Below are 16,554 nucleotides of genomic sequence, written 5' to 3'. Positions count from 1 at the left end.
AAATTCTAAATTTAATTCTAAAAATTATTTTGTGATTTTGGTAAAATTTACCTAAAGATAAAGGGAAGATTTTTAATTTGTTTAAAAATGGAAAGTTAGCAAAATCTTGGGGAAAAAGAAGAAATGTACACATATCAGGCAAGCCCACCACTGCATGTTCCGTAAAATCTTATAGATAATGGAGCTCAAGAATAAGCAGGCTGAATTTTCACACCCATCCCCCAAGTAGGTGAATCTTTGGGGATTTTCTTTCAGAGACATTTAGGGCCCCAGCAAAGACTGGATAGTGTTATGAAAAAGTTACTACTCCCCGGGGTAGACTCAAGCATTCAAAAAGAGCTGGGGGCTAGGCACAGTGGATCCTGACTATAATCCCAGAGCTTTGGGAGGCCAAGGTAGGAAGATCATTTGAGACCAGGAGTTTAAGACCAGCCTGGGCAACATAGTGAGATTCCCATTTTTCTACAAAAGGTTAAAAAAATTTGCCTATAGTTTCAGTTAGTTGGGAGGCTGAAATGGGATCACCTGAGCCCAGGAATTCAAGGCTGCAGTAAGCTATGATCATGTTCTGCCACTGACTCCCAGCCGGGGCAACAGAATAAGGCTGTGTCTCAAAAAAAAAAAAAAAAAAAAGAGAGAGAGAGAGATCTAAGATCTCGTATTTTTTGTAGAAGATTACATTGAGTTGAGTGTTAATGGATGCGTGTTAACTTACTGATTTTGTTTGTGAAGAACATGTAACCTGGTCATCTGAAAGAAAAAAAACATGACTACCAGAATGAACCAACGTGTAATATAGAGACAATCCCTCTGGCTTTGATTCCCTAACATCCGCGTGTCCTCTGGCAAGATTTTTGAGTGAGAATGAGCAAAGCGATGGTATTTGTTGAGCACCAGCTATACACCAGACACTGAAGTTATTTCATTTATTCCTGACCACAGCTCTGTATATACTACAGGGTGGTTTTCCCATCTTACAGACAAGAAGACTGAGGTTCACTCAGGCTAAGTTATTTGGCAGACGGTACATCTAGAACAGCCTGTTTCCAAGCCTGTGCCCTTCACAAAACACCTTCCTTTGCCTGGCCAGTCTGGTGGAGCTTCCTATAACCGGAGGCTGTGGGGTGCTGGTGGGACTGAAACTGCATGCCAAAAACTGAAAGCCATTAAGGAAAATGAGTCACTTTCTGGATGCATTAGATTATGAGAGCTTCGTGGAGAAATAAAGCTTAGAAACGATTTTTCTTCTTAAAAAGTAAGGAATATCTCTCTGGAGTAGAGATTGTTGGCAAGTTCATGTAAAATCATGGTCAGCAGAAAAGAAATCTAAGCAGTAATGAAAAGCCTGTGTACTTAGAATGCCTTTAACCCAGTGAGCTGAAGAGTAGGCCTTTGGAGGAATGTTGTTGGTTGGAGGTGGAGTTGGGGCAGGAATAGAATCCTGGTCCTAGAGGGAAAGACAGGTAAAAGAAAATGAGACCATTAAAAGCAGCCATGATGTGTGGTTACTCTTCATCCCTGGGTAAGGTGTGGTCACTCTTCATCCCTGGGTAAGGTGTGGTGACTCTTCACCCCCGGGTAAGGTGGTATAAATTGCTTTTGTTTGGCCCCGTCCCCCAAATCATTTTTTTAAAGAAGGAGAAGAAAACATTTTTGAGGGAAATCATTACCTTTTGGCTCTAGGCATAGAAGCCTCAGAAGCTGAAAGCAATGTTATATTATTCTATGCTGCAGATGCTTCCTGGTTTTAAAACAGTGACCTGGCTCCCAAACAATTACAGCATCAACATTGAAGGAGAACATTCTTGTGATTCGTGTAATTCCAGGAGCAGACATGGGGTAGCTTTTACAAAATTAGGAGGAAGGGAGGCGGTCTGGTTTAGATCATGAACTACTCAAAGAAAAGTTACTTGACATGACTTTGATTGTATGTTAAGATAATTTTTATTGTGTTCTAGTTCTGGGACACTATCGTAGATAACCTCTTTTGGCTGTGTGCATTTTGAAAGGTCCTTGTGTTGATGACTTGCTTTTGATATGTTTTCATGATCCGTTCAGACTACCCAAGCCATAGAACATCAGTAATTAAGAAAAACTCTCCATTTGGAGAAGAATCAAGAAGATTCTGCTTCTGTTATTTAATTTTTAACATATCTAAAGGAATGCAGTAAACTGTTTTTACCCATTAGTAATGGACTTTGAAATAGGATATGCCTATCATTTGAAGTCTACAAGTAAGTCTCAAGAGAAACTTCATGAAACAGATTGATCCTAAACTTCCCGCTTGCATTCATGGGAGTGAGCTGACAAGAAATACACAGTGTGAGGAAATGATGGGTGAGAAAAAAGGGCTAACTGATAAGATCTTAATTGCAAGGGTCATGTTCATGGTGGAGCATACCTAATGGGTCATGTATTTCAACTGTGGTTTTTTGAAAAAGTGATTATGCATCTTTTTTTTTTTTTTTTTTTCTGAGACAGAGTCTCATTCTCTCACCCAGGCTGGAGTGCAAGTGATGCAATCTCAGCTCACTGCAACCTCCGCCTCCTGTGTTCAAGCAATTCTCATGCCTCAGCCTCCCGAGTAGCTGGAGTTACAGGCATGTGACCATACGCCCAGCTAATTTTTGTATTTTTAGTAGAGATGGAGTTTCTGCATGTTGGCCAGGTTGGTCTCAAACTCCTGACCTCAAGTGATCTGCCCACCTCGGCCTCCCAAAGTTTTGGGATTACAGGCATGAGCCACCATGCCTGGCCAGTGATTATGCATCTTGTAAATCAATTTTTGGAATCTAACTTTTCCAAAATTTCTATCTGGCTTTCTCTCTTCCCCTCTAAGAGTCTGTATCTTCTTCCCTGCCCTGGGCTTTTTTCTTTTCTAGAGATCCTGGCAGTGGTCATGACCATGCACTTTATGGCACATCCAAAGTCATTGTTCGTGCATGTCCTCCTTTAGTCATTCCCCAGTGTGGGTGGATTTAGCTGTGTGACGTGCTGAATCCTGCTACCCACTGTGCAATGGAGGGGTCAGAGTCTTGTAGAAGAAGGAGAGCTGGAGAGCCAGGGAGAATACAGGACCTTTCTTCACCTTGGGTTGAGGCAGAACTCATGAAAAAAATGAAGCAAGAAATAATTTCCTTTTGCACCCGTTTTTTCATTTATGGGCCCCATTTCCTTCATCTTAGCAAAATCTCTCCTCAGAAAGGGTTCCAGACTTAGTAGGAGTAAATTGACCTATCTGATGGGGCTGCTGTTGGGTTTCTCTGAGCCATGTTTGAACTTTTAATAATGAAGTCCACAGTCCCTGCGTAGCTTATCAAGCAACTGTGGATTTGCGGGGTGTGGCTAGCAGGTTCCTGGAATAAGATGGGTCCTGGTTCCCCTAATGTCACTCTTCACCCTCCATAGTCTATCCAGAAGCCACCACCCTGCCTGTTCACAGGTCTGACACTGTCCTATGGATGATGGGCAGGGCAGGGCTCCACATATGCCAGTGTCTGGTAACACACAGGGGACCCACCAGAGACACCTCACACAGGATCACTTTTCTGGCTGGGCTATTTTTCCTCATCTTTCAACAGTGAGTGTTGGCCATCAGCGTGGCACTCTTCACTCCCAAGTGAAGCTTGCCTTTGCCTTCTGCCATGTTGCAGGCTCTGCTAGAGTGGAAAAGAGGTCAGCAAATGAACTCACAGTAACGCTAAGCATTGGACTAAGTTTTCACTATTAGTCTTTTCAGCTGACTCAAGAACTGCACTGTGAATGGGGAGGTAGGTTTGCTGTCTGAGTTAATCTTTTAAAGCGTTCATTGGAAGCCAATCTTCTTTCAGGTGTTTCACATAGAATAGTCATGAATTATGTAATATACTTGCACTGATGTGCAACTAATTGCGAAGTATGTATATATACTTTAGGTGGAAACTTAAAAACCTTGCTTTGCCCTTCTCATAAATGGGCTTGCTCATCTGCCTATTATAGATTATGGTGGCCAAAGCACCAACCTTCCATTAAAAAGTATAATTTTTTTTATGTCAACCAATCAAATGTTCCATCTGTTTAGACTCCGCTCTCTGCTCTGGATTTTAGAACAACTCAGCCAAGGTTATTCCTGCTCAGCAATCTTGCCTTGAAAGAGTGAGTTACTGTTCCCAGAGGCAAAGGCACTGTTTCTTGATGATATGCAAGTGGGATTTATTAGCTTTATAAAGGAAGTGGGAGGGCATCGTGATACATCATAATACTTGGCAAATTATGATAGGGGCTGGGGAAAGCAGTGTCAAAAAGAAAGGGATTCCTTGCCAGATGTCCCTAAGAGTTGAACTACCATGAAGAAAATAATCTGAAAATATGAGTGACCTTCTCAACTTTATCCTAAACCCCCATGCCTTAAAGTGCAAGGCAACAGAGGAAATCTGGCTTTATAGGGGTTTGCAGGTAGATGCGGAGGAGGGTGTCAGGTCAATTCCTCAGGGGCTTCCCAAGGCAGTGCTAGAGAGCAAAAGGAGTGCTGAGGCCTCCCAAGAACCCTAGAATGACCCCACATCCCTCTACATCAGCTCCAGACCCACAGCAGCCTCCTGGGACTTCTAGGTGAAAGCTGGGATAGAGATGTTCTGTCCTGGATGTGCTCAGGCAAGCCAGGGGCACTCATATAGGTGGTGCGGTTTCCTCTTTTGCAAAGGACAGGAGATAGAGCCACTTAGGCAGGTGTCCCAGATGAAAATGGCTGTGAAATAACAGTGTCACCCTAATACCCATTTGGACCTCATTATGGCAAAAACCACGTTTACCACAGCACTATATTTTGTTTGTTACAATCTCTGTTTTCCTTTCTCTTTCAAACATATTTCTCATTAGATTTATTCCATTGCATATTTTCATCTTATTTCTTTGATGATCCAACAGGAGGGGGGTTCCAGGAAGCTCCACAATAACTTTTTTTTTTTTTTTTTTTTTGCCCTTCTCCTGGCAGAGCACTTGGTAATCTTCTTAAATGTTTTCTGAAAGCCTTTTAATGACTCCACTCAGTGCCCTGCTGATCATTCATGAACTACAGTTGTACACCAGATCCCAAAGTTCCATATTTATGATGATAAAAAAGAGCTGTAAGATTTTTAATTTTGCTGAGGGGCTATTTTCTCTCCCTCTCTTGATGCAACTCAGTTTTTCAGCGTAGGGCCAGAGGCTGTTTGTGTACTCAGAGACTATGTTTTCAACTTTTGCTCTTGATTTTTCCAGGCAATCAGCAGTCTGTTTAGAGTTGAATTGTTATGAGCATACATTCTATGTTAATTCATTGTAATTAGAGGAATGAGCATTACACTTCTTTAAGAACTCCTAGAAGTCAATCTTCTGATTTCCAAAGATCAAAATCTTATTTTATGAACAAAAAATGTGACTGGATATGAAAAATGGCAATCAGTAATGTTCCTCCAGCTGGCAGAGTGTATGAACTCTGCTCCAGTGACTTCAAAATCATGCTGTAGGGCTGTGGCTGGGTTTTCTGATTGTTTCTCAACGGATTGTCTTTCTCAAATGCAATGTTAAAAGTAATAATTTGTCCTCAGTTTGGTTATGTTTATTATGATGATGACTGAACATACGAGCTGCCAATTGATGATGGCCCATGTTCCTGGTCTGTTTAAGTAACATCAACTCATCTTCAAATTTGAGAAATGGTAGGTAGCACTCTCTTATAGGATAGCTACTAGACCTGAAATGGAACTGTCAAGAATAGTGTTTGCAAAATGGCAGAGTTCCCTGACCTCCCTCACAGGATGTGAGACAGGTGTGGCTTGTCGGTCTGGCTGCCAAGCACTCAAACCCCTTGCAGGAAGGGAAGCACGCAGATGGGCACGTGCGGGAACGCAGGCAAGTGCTTTTGGAATCTGGCCCCATAGTAGCATCTAGGGGTGGGTGCCTGCAACTCCCAAAGCTGCGGTGGGTGTGTTACCATGCTCTGTTAGCTCTGCCATCCACAGACAGCTTAAGTGCTAACTAGCTCAGTGCCCTCTTGGTATCTGGGCCTTTGTCCTGCATCCAGAAAGAATCACGTCACACAGACAAATTGAAGCATGGTAAATGTGGGGATTTTATTGCCAGATCAAGGTGACTCTCAGAAGGATGGAGGGGGAGCTGGAGAGGAGATGGAGTGGGAAGGCGATCTTCCCCTGGAGTTCAGCCATCCTGGATCCAGTCTCCTCTCTGACCATTCCTAGCCAAACTCCTCTCAATGTTCAGATGTTCCTTCTCTTCTCTCCTCTGTTGCACCACTCTTCTGCTTGTGGAGCCTGAGATTTGGGGTTTATATGGGTACAGGATAGGGAGGCATGGCAGACCAAAAAAGACAACATTTGGGCACAGACACAGGAATGCCTGTTCCCATTTAGGGCCATGGGTTTCCAGACTTAAGGGTGAGGCTTCTGCCAGAGAACCGCTCTCTCCTACCCAGTATTTCCCTGCCTGCTGTCCATATCATTTGTACAAGAAAGCATTTTTCTCTCCATAAAGCTCATCAGTTTTCACAGAATAATTTTTAGCCCCTAAGTTATTTTTGGCTGTCTCCAGAGGTTAATAGGTCAGAAGCTTGAAGATGAGGCCAGAGTTCAGCATTGAGCTGTCTCAGGTGACATAGACTGGTGAGGGCAGGTAGGTTGGCTGAGCTCAGTTCCTGGAGCTTGCAGTCAGAGGAAGTTGCAGTTCTGTAAACAGGTGGGCCTCAACACCTCAGGATAGCAAGTCTCACAGCCAGGTCCCCAGCTGGGGATGCAGATGCTAACATCTGCCACATTGTCTTCAGTGGCTTATTATCTTAGTTTCAGCTGCTGCAACAAATACAATAGACTTGGGGGCTTAAATGACAGGAATTTATTTCTCATAGTTCTGGAGTCTAGATGTCCAAGAGCAGGGTGCCAGGATGATCAGGTTCTGGTGAAAACCCTCTTCCTAGTTTGTAGACCACTGTTTTCTGGCTGTATCCTCACATGGCAGAGAGAAAACATCTGTCTCATGACTCTTTTTAAAAGGACATTAGCCTGGGTACGGTGGCTCACGGCTGTAATCCCAACATTTTGGGAGGCCAAGGCAGGTGGATCATGAGGTCAGGAGTTCAAGACCAGCCTAGCCAACATGGTGAAACCCTATTTTTACTCAAAATAAAAAATAAAAAAATTAGCTGGGCATGGTGTCATGCACCTGTAATCCCAGCTACTTGGGAGGCTGAGGCAAGAGAATTGCTTGTACTGGGACCCAGGAGACGGAGGGTGCAGTGAGCCAAGATTATGCCACTGCACTCCAGCCTGGGCTACAGAGTGAGACTCTCTCTCACACACACAAAAAGGACACTAATCCCATCACAAGGGTTCCACTCTTGTGATCAAATCACACCCCAAAAGTCCCACTTCCAAACACCATCACATTGAAGGTTAGGGCTTTAGCATGTAAATTTGGGGCTCGGGGCACTAACGTTCAGTCCATGGCACTTGCAAACTGAAGCAAAGTGTTGTAGGTCTTCTGTCCCCACAGCCGATCAGCCTGAGATGGGCATAGCAAGTCCTCATTCTTTGGCAGCAAAACATTGTAGGGTCTCTTTCTTTTGTGCACAACTTAAGTTTCTTATCCTTCATAATAACAGCATCGTTTTATTATTTTTAGAGCTTTACAGTTAACAGTGCTTTCAACCAGTTTACTTCATTTGTGCTTCCTGGTGACCATTGTGAAGTAGGTGGGATGATTATTGCCATTCCGCAGGTGCAGAAAGTGAGCGTTCATGGTTTAATTGCCCCAGTAAAAAGCCTGATGCTGGGTTAAGTAATTTATTCAAAGTAAAACTGTAATGAGTGCTGAAGCTACATCTTGAACTCAGGTCCTTCTGAGTGCAGATCCTTCCCATGGGCATTTAGAGCTTTGCAAAAAGCACTTAGAGCTCTTGCCCGTTAGTCTAGGCCTTCCTTGATAATGACCTTGTGGGGGAAACCTCTAGTGTGGCCAAGGATGTTAGGAGGTTGCTGTGGTTTGAATGTGTCCCCCAAAGTTCATGTGTTGGAGACTTAATCCCCAATGCAATAGTGATGAGAGATGGGACTATAAGAGATGACTAGATCGTGAGGCACAACCCACAGGAGTGAATTAATTCTGTTTCTTGGAAGTGGGTTCCTAAGAAAAGAGTTTCGGCCCCTCCTCTCTCACTCACACACATGCTGCCTTGCCCTTCCACCATCAACCATGGGATGGCACAGCAAGAAGGCCCTCGCCAGATGCTGACAGCTTGATATTGGACTTCTAGCATCTAGATCCATGAGGAATGAATTTCTTTTCTTTATAAATTACCCAGGCTGTGGTATTCTGTTATGGCAATACAATACAGACTAAAACAGAGGCCATCTGTGTGTAAAGTAACCTAAAGCTAAGACTTGCCATAAAGGTTTAATCCAAGTCTTCATTTTAATGCATAAGGAAATTGAGATAAATGCCTAAGTTACATTGAGTTTGAGGCAGGGCCTGGGCTGGAACTTGGCCTTAGACTCTCGGCCCAGTGCTCTCCAGATCATTGAGCCTTACCTCTCCCTCATAGTGTAGCAAGATAAGGTGCCCCATAGGTACCCCTGCCAGCCATTATGGAAACTTTCAAGGTAGACATTGTGTGAAGGCCAGCCCCTGCCCACTGTAGGTAGAGGAAGACAAGACACTCAGAAGCATCACTCCGCTGCCGCCTGTGCCTGGAGTGGTATGAATCACCCTCCTTCAGAGGCAGGCTGGTCAGAATCTGTGAGTTTCTACACTCTGGGCCTGTTTTCTCTGGAAGAAAAGGGGGAATCAGAAGTGCATTCTGGACTAGCTTCACTAAATCATCCTACGTCTTATCCCATCTCTTCTCCCTATTAAAATTCTTACCTTTGGCCAGGCCCAAGCTTGAGAAGGCCACTCCTAAAGCAAGGCCCCTTCGGACTAGGGCCTGGGCAAGGCTTCACTGGCACCTGCCATCCCAGCACAAAGCTTAATTCCCCCGCAGCATCACACCCGCAGGCAGCTATTGAAGCCAGGATAGAATGTCTTACAATACAAAGCCTTTGTAATAATGAGAGGGAAATAGAAACCAGAGGTTTGGGAGCTGTTTTTTTTCTTGGGGGGTTCTGAGTATTTTTGTTTAACTTTAGTTTCGTGTTCCAAGGAAGGGGTGTTTTAGTGAAAATTGTGAAGGGAAACTCTGCCAAACAGAAATTCCATACAGGATGAGTATTTTCCTCCTTTCAAGGTGTGAGAGCGGCCAAGAAGCAATAACGCATAGGGGGTCGGGGTGATAGATTGGAATGCTCTTGGCGGGAGTGTGATTCGTGTCTGGAAGTGAGTCCCAGCAGGTTGGCCGGTGAGGCCCCGTGAGCACTGGGCCTGATCCGGGCCTGCGGAGTGTGCAGGCTTGCTTGAGGCTGTAGGCACCGCTGCCTGGGCCACGCACCTGAACTTCTACTGTCAGGGGGTAAGCCCCCACATCAAGCAAGCTGCACAAAGCCAAGCCTCCCTGGAACCAATGCCTTCTTCGAGCCTATCATTCGTTCATTCTGTAAGTGATGGATGTGGATACGAAGACATTCGTGCCTTTGTGATTCTCAGCATGGATGTGGAAGAAGATATTCATGCCTTTGTGATCATTACATTTCAATGTGTGGGTGCAAGGGGATGGAGACAGATGAGAAGTGAGCAAATGAGTCAAGTATCTAGTGTGTCTAGGGGTTTTAAATGTTATGGAGGCAAAAATAAGCAAGAGTTCTCGAGGAATTGGTCATCCTGATGTCCGTGGGCTGCACTTGGTTGGGGCGTTCTGAGAATATCTGTCACCCTTGCAGAGATGACCGGAGTTCACAACAGGCGCTTTGTACAACACTGGGCGGGGATACTTCCATTTCACTCTTTGTTATCTAGGAATGTAGAGGCTTAGGGAAGAACTCTGAGATCTGTGAATGAGATACCTGGTCCTCCTATAGCTAACCAATGTGTTTGTTCATCTTACAGTGTTGCATTTGTATGAGAATATTAACTATTTCAAAGTTCTCATGAATCTGTTGCATCACTTTAGTCTCATATCAAAGTAGGAAGGGTGGATATTGAGACACAAAATTGAAGATGAATGACTGTGCTGTGGCATGGGTTATCCAGTCAGGGCAGGGGCCATACGCAGTGGTTGGTCCTAGTGAAAACTGGCTGAATATTCACCTTGTGAATGACAGGTTTGCTTTGCAATTTGTTTTTGTTGTTGTTGTTGTTTTTTGTATGCAATGGCAAGGTCATACAAATAATCTTGTCACCCTTCAAACTCACTACTTTGAAAGCCAGCACTCCATTGTATGTATGTGTATGAGTATATATATATACATACACACACACACACACACACAAGTAAACCAAACAAGTATACTTTATGTGTGTATGTATATATGTGTATATGTGTATATATACGTACATATACACATATATACATACACAATTATATATATACTCCATTGTATGTGTATATACATATATACATACACATATGGAATGTGTACATATACATGTATATATATACATACACACACGAAGTATGCTTGTTTTGTTTTTTATAAATCAGTCTCCTTACTTTGACCCATGAGAACTGGAGCACACAGGAGTTTAGACATATCCATTGGCCTGACATAGTACCTGAGATCTGGGAATAAGTTCACAGTCATTCTGTAAATAGTTAGCCAATGTGTTTGTTCATTCTAATAGTTTTTTTTTTTTGAGATAGCGTCTCTCTCTGTCGCCCAGGCTGGAGTGCAGTGGTGTGATCTTGGCTCACTGCACCCTCCACCTCCTGGGTTCGAGTGATCCTCGTGCCCCCGCCTACTGAGTAGCTGGGACGATCGGTGTGCACTACAATGCCCAGAATATTTTTTGTGTGTTTTTAGTAAAGACGAGGTCTCATCATATTGGCCAGGCTGGTCTCCAACTCCTGACCTTAATTAAGTGATCTGCCTGTCTCAGCCTCCCAAATTGCTGGGATTGTAGGCGTGAGGCCTGGCTTATCTTTCATTTACATGAGAATATTAATTATTTCAAATTGCTCATAAATCTGTATTACTGTGTGTCAGATGTTGGCTTTAGCATTTTTCTCAAGTTATTTCATACAACAAAGTATAATATAAACATTGTTATTACTATGTCTTGAATGAGGAAACTACATGAAACATGCTTAAGGTAATATGACCAAAGTCTCACAGATAGAAAGTGGTGAAAATGAGGCTTAAGCCCAGTTTTTCTCTTTCTGGAAGTTATAATGTCAACCAGTATCCTATATTCACTATAGGATTCCTTAGAATCCTAGGATTTCTTAGGAAATTAGAAATTCTTAGAATTAGAAGCTCTTGAGATATCTTCCCTGAATTCTTTTTTGTTAAATGTTGCTGCTTTTTAGTTTATTTACCCTTTAAAGTCTCTGAGACCTTATATTTTATTATTGTTATATCAACTATAAATCTTAGCATGACTTACAAAATCTCACAAGGCTACATAATTTTATTCTATCTTTAAATTTATTTTAAACAGTTAGAAAAGGAATTATATTACAATTAGATTTCTAAATTGCGTAACTATTTTTTTAACCCCAAATAATGAGAAACTACTTTGCTCCCCTGGTTACTGATAGACTGTGTATCTTTAGGATAAAATTACTTTTTTTTTTTTAGATGAAGTGTCACTGTCACCCAGGCTAGCATGCAGTGGCACCATCTGGGTTCACTGCAACCTCTGTCTCCCGAGTTCAAATGATTCTTGTGCCTCAGCTTCCCAAGGAGCTGGGATTACAGGCACATGCCACCACACCCGGCTAATTTTTTACATTTTTGGTGGAGATGGGGTTTCACCATGTTGGCCAGGCTGGTCTTGAACTCCTGGCCCACATTGGCCTTCCAAAGTACTGGGATTACAGGTGTGAACCACCGTGCGTGGCCAGGACAGAATTACTTTTAAGACTATTTCCTTAACTTGGGATATTTCCCTAAGACCCAACCAAAGGTCTTGTCATATTCTTTAGTTTTTTGACACAGGGGCTACTAACTTTTTATCCTTCAGTGGTAACTTTATGAAATCTGCCAGACTTGCAGCAATCAACTCTTTCCCTTCTATCATGGGCTTTAACTATGCAAGCAGTCAGCCCGTTACAGTTTTTTCACAGACTGGTTATATTCAGCCCAAGTGAGTTTGAGCCAGGGGCTCTGGGAGGCGTTTGGAGAGGATGAAGATTCACCAAAAGCAATCGCTTGACCTGTGTCTTGTTTCCTCCTGAATTTGGGATTTCAGCGGCTTCCCTTGATTATGCCGGAGACTGTATCGTACTTGCTAGGTTCAGGGCACCCCCTTGTGGTGCAACTGATATGTAATCAACGTGAGGAAACAAAATGATGGCCAGATGAGGAGCACGCATGTAGATATGATTTTATTGTTCGTCCCATTAAAAAAATTCTCAAATCAAATCAGTTTTTCTCCTGTTGTTTCAAATTCATCAATAGCTATTTATATCATATTCAATGCTAAGTGGGGTTTTTTTTGCAGGTAGAAACAAATCAGAAAAGCAAGCACAAATAATGCTAAATCTTAGGTGAGTTTAAGAGTTTTTTATTGCAAAAGTAATCATGGATACTCTAGGAATGTTAGAAATAGATTAAGAGTAGGAGAATTATTTACAGTCTCATGACCCACATAGAATACCTGTGTTAATATTTTGGTGTATATCCTTCTCCTACGTTTTTCTAGGCATATAGACTCAAAGGAAAGAAACCACATGCCACAAGCACATGCCATTTTTGTTCTTATTTATCTTATTTTATTTTTTAGACAGGGTCTCACACTGTCACCAGGGCTAGAGTGTAGTGGCTTAATCATAGGTCACTGAGCCTCAACCTCCCCAGACTTGGGTAATCCTCCCACCTCAGCCTCCAAAGTAGTTGGTACTTTCAGCCTTTCAAAGAGATCTCAAATGCCATTCAGTATGACAGCAATGTCTGAAGTTTATTTTTGCCATTTTCTTATGATAGCCAATGAATTTATTAGGAGTTTTTGAGACAATAAATGCTCTTCTGTTTAATTTTTACAGTATTATTATTTTTGCCATTCTTTGAGGCAGTCGAGTCTTCCCGTTTCCTCAGTAACTTTCCTTTAATAATTTGTTTTTTTCTTGGAAGTAGAGTCTCACTCTGTTGCCCGGGGCTGGAGTGCAGTGGCACAATCTCAGTTCACTGCAACCTCTACGTCCCGGGCTCAAGCAATCCTCCCACCTTAGCCTCCCAAGTTGCTAAGACTTCAGGCACATGCCACTATGCCCAGCTAATTTTTGTATTTTTTGTAGAGATGGGATCTCACTGTGTTGCCCAAGCTGGTCTTGCACTCCTGGCTTCAAGCAATCTGCCCACCTCAGCCTCCCAAAGTGCTAGGATTACAGGAATGGGCCACCGCACCTGGCCCATTCTTTTAATCTTGATCTAACCTCTTTATATGTGATAAACTACCAATTATCATTAAAAAGTGAAAATACTCATCTCAGATCTCACCCACTCTTTTTTTTTTTTTTTTTTTTTTTTTGAGGCAGTTTTGCTCTCATTGCCTAGGCTGGAGTGCAGTGGTGCGGTCTCAGGTCCCTGCAACCTCCACCTCCTGGATTCAAGCCAGTCTCCTTCTTCAGCCTCCCGAGTAGCTGGAATTACAGGTGCCCACCACCGTGTCCAGCTAATTTTTGTATTTTTAGTAGAGACGGGGTTTCACCTTGTTGGCCAGGTTGATCTTGAGCTCCTGAGCTCAGGCGATCCACCTGCCTCGGCCTCCCCAAAGTGCTGGGAAGGTGTAAGCCACCATGCCTGACCACCCACTCTTATTTTTTAAGAACAATTTTCTATTTTATAGTCAAAGCCATAAATCAGGCTTCTCAATTCTACACACTTGATTTAGCAGGTATATGTGAGAGGCCTAATAAAAACCAGTTTTCATTTTTATTTCTCTTACTGTTGGGCTCAAAACTTGTAGGGCTCAAAACCTTTTCCACACAGATGGAACCTACTAAGAAGTGAAAAACAGTGCTCGGTGAGCTTCATTTTGTTCTCCTGAGAAAACGTATCTGTGATCACAGGATTCTGCTGCCTCAAGTCCATGAGCTTCTTCCATTGCATCTTCTGAGAAGGGCTTCCTGCCTCTCCAGCACCCCGGGGCCTTTCCTGCTCTGAGGCTGGGAGAGTCTTTCAGCTTCTAGGTTTCTGTGACCTCAGTTAGCAAAGGCAGGAAAAAAAATACAACAGGTAGAGTCGGGATTTGCTCCAAAGTTTGGAGACTTTGAGCAACTGTGTGTTTCTCTTGCCCCTACTTTGTTTCTTTCTTTTTTTGCAAGACAGGATTTCTCTCTGTTGCCCAGGCTGGAGTTCAGTGGTATGATCATAGCTCACTCTACTCACCACAGTCTTGACCTCCTGAGCTCAAGTGATACTCCCACCTCAGCCTCCTGAGTAGCTGGGACTACAAGCACTTGCCACCATGCCCAGCTAATTTTTTTCTTTCATTTTTTTGTGGTAGTGAGGGTCTCCCTATGTTGCCCAGGCTGGTCTCGAACTGCTGGCCTCAAGCAATCTTCTCGTCTCAGCCTCCCAAAGTGCTGGGATTACAGGAGTGAACCACCTCACCTGGCCTCCCCTAAATTCTTGACTTTCGGATGATATTTGCCTAAAGCAATGACTGTAGTGACTTCCCTTGCCTCTTTTCTCCAGGTATTTGATTTTCTTTGTTCTAAGTTACTCTGATGAGGGTCACCTAGCAGAGAGTGGTTGAGGTCTTTTTATTCTTCCTGGAAGCCTCACTGGGTCTCTGGTCTCTTCCAGGACCCCCTTTCATTTCTCCACAGGGCTGTGGCTGTCCTGGTCCTCTGTCCCCAGCCCGCGTTACCCATCATCTTATAATGGAAATGCTCTGTGATTTCCTGTGCTTTCTTTTTTCCTTTATTCTGTGCGTAGCAGCTCTTCAAATCTATCATCCTGTTTTTACCTCACACTTTTATTTACCATGCACCTGCAGGACTTTATTATTTGTGGTCTACTCCAGGGTATTTCTTTCACAGTTGATGAAGGCTATAAACTTCAGAGCAGAGAATCAGAGGGCCCTAAGCAACCCTCACCTTTATAGTGAGACTGTATTCACCTAGAAAAGGCTTTTTATGAGGTCACTTCAGCTAATCGTTTTCCTAATGGTGTCACTCCCTTTTTCTCTTAAAGATCTCTTCAAGTTCTTTTACTTATTTTTTTTTAATCCCTATGTGCATCTTGATTTTTGTCTGGAGACCTGTCATTTGGCTTTTTGGCTTTTGAGTATAGCCATCGGTGTTCAAATGTTCTTTCTCTTCTAGTGAATGTTTATGTCTGATATGAGTAGGACTAAGTTCTAAATAATATACACACATATATGTAATCTATGCACAATGGTGATATGGATCATGGATATTATATAATTCAGTTATGATGGTACTCAGAGGCTCCTATATGTTAATAGCCTATATGGATATATCTATATGCATATGCAGTAAGATATGCAGCTATGACACCCCACTGGCTGATTTTGAAACAGGAAGTCACTCTCCTTGCATGAGGATTATAGAAATTTTCATTTTTTAAGGCACAAGAAATATTTCACTGCCATGTTTTTTGTTTTGTTTCGTTTTGTTTTAAGTTAAGTTGCTCAAAAATAAGTGAGATGCAGTGGCTCACAACTGTAATTCCAGCACTCTGGGAGGCCGAAGCAGGCAGATCACTTGAGGTCAGGGGTTTGAGATCAGCCTGGCCAACATGGTGAAACCCCATCTCTACTAAATATACAAAAATTAGCCAGGTGTGGTGGTAGACGCCTGTAATCCCACCTACTCGGGAGGCTGAGGCAGAAGAATCACTTTAACTCAGGAAGTAGAGGGTGCACTGAGCCAAGATTGTGCCACTGCACTCCAGCCTGGGCGACAGAGCGAGACTCTTGACTCAGAAAAAAAAAAAAAAGTCAGTGGGATCAATGAGAATTAAAATATTTAAATACTGGCATAGTAAGCAAGCATTGTAAACTGACTGTACACTCCACGATTCACCAGGTATGAATATTAGAATTCGTGCCCTGAATTAAACAGTGCGGATCTTCTGTTCCTGTATGTATTTACCTTGGGTGTGTCATCCTGCATGGTACTCTCAGGCCTGCTCTTGTAGTGCAACCCAGTGGCCAGTGATCCTGGGGCCAGTGACAATCAAGATGGCAGCCTGGGTCATCACCACTAGACTGCATTCTGGCCAAGAAAGGTATTTCATTTGGGTGGGACAGGTTCTAGTAAGTCCTCTGAAGCTCTGGGACAACCTCAGGGACAGTGCGTCAACACAACACATTCTCCAATGATACAAGGTGAATCCAGAAGTACCTATGGCAGGATATTTTGGGGGCAAACCCATTGCTAGTTAAGGCTTCAACACGTCTTTATACAATATAAGGATGTCAAATACAACTGTGATCATTTTTCTTTCTTTTGGGGGTAGAAGA

At 43.0% G+C, this 16,554-nt stretch overlaps 1 protein-coding gene across 6 annotated transcripts in view; it reads left to right on the top strand.

Moving 5' to 3' along the window:
- The window catches only part of KIAA1217 (KIAA1217 ortholog), an 807,714-nt gene that overhangs the window by 614,087 nt on the left and 177,073 nt on the right, over nt 1–16,554 (top strand). The window lies entirely within an intron of this gene.

This window comes from Aotus nancymaae, unplaced genomic scaffold, assembly GCF_030222135.1.
Source record: "Aotus nancymaae isolate 86718 unplaced genomic scaffold, 86718_ANA_hifiasm-v0.15.2.pri h1tg000077l, whole genome shotgun sequence".
Taxonomy (NCBI): Eukaryota; Metazoa; Chordata; class Mammalia; order Primates; family Aotidae; genus Aotus; species Aotus nancymaae.
Note: the sequence above shows the minus strand (reverse complement) of the source record. Positions and strands in the feature narration are given on the sequence as shown.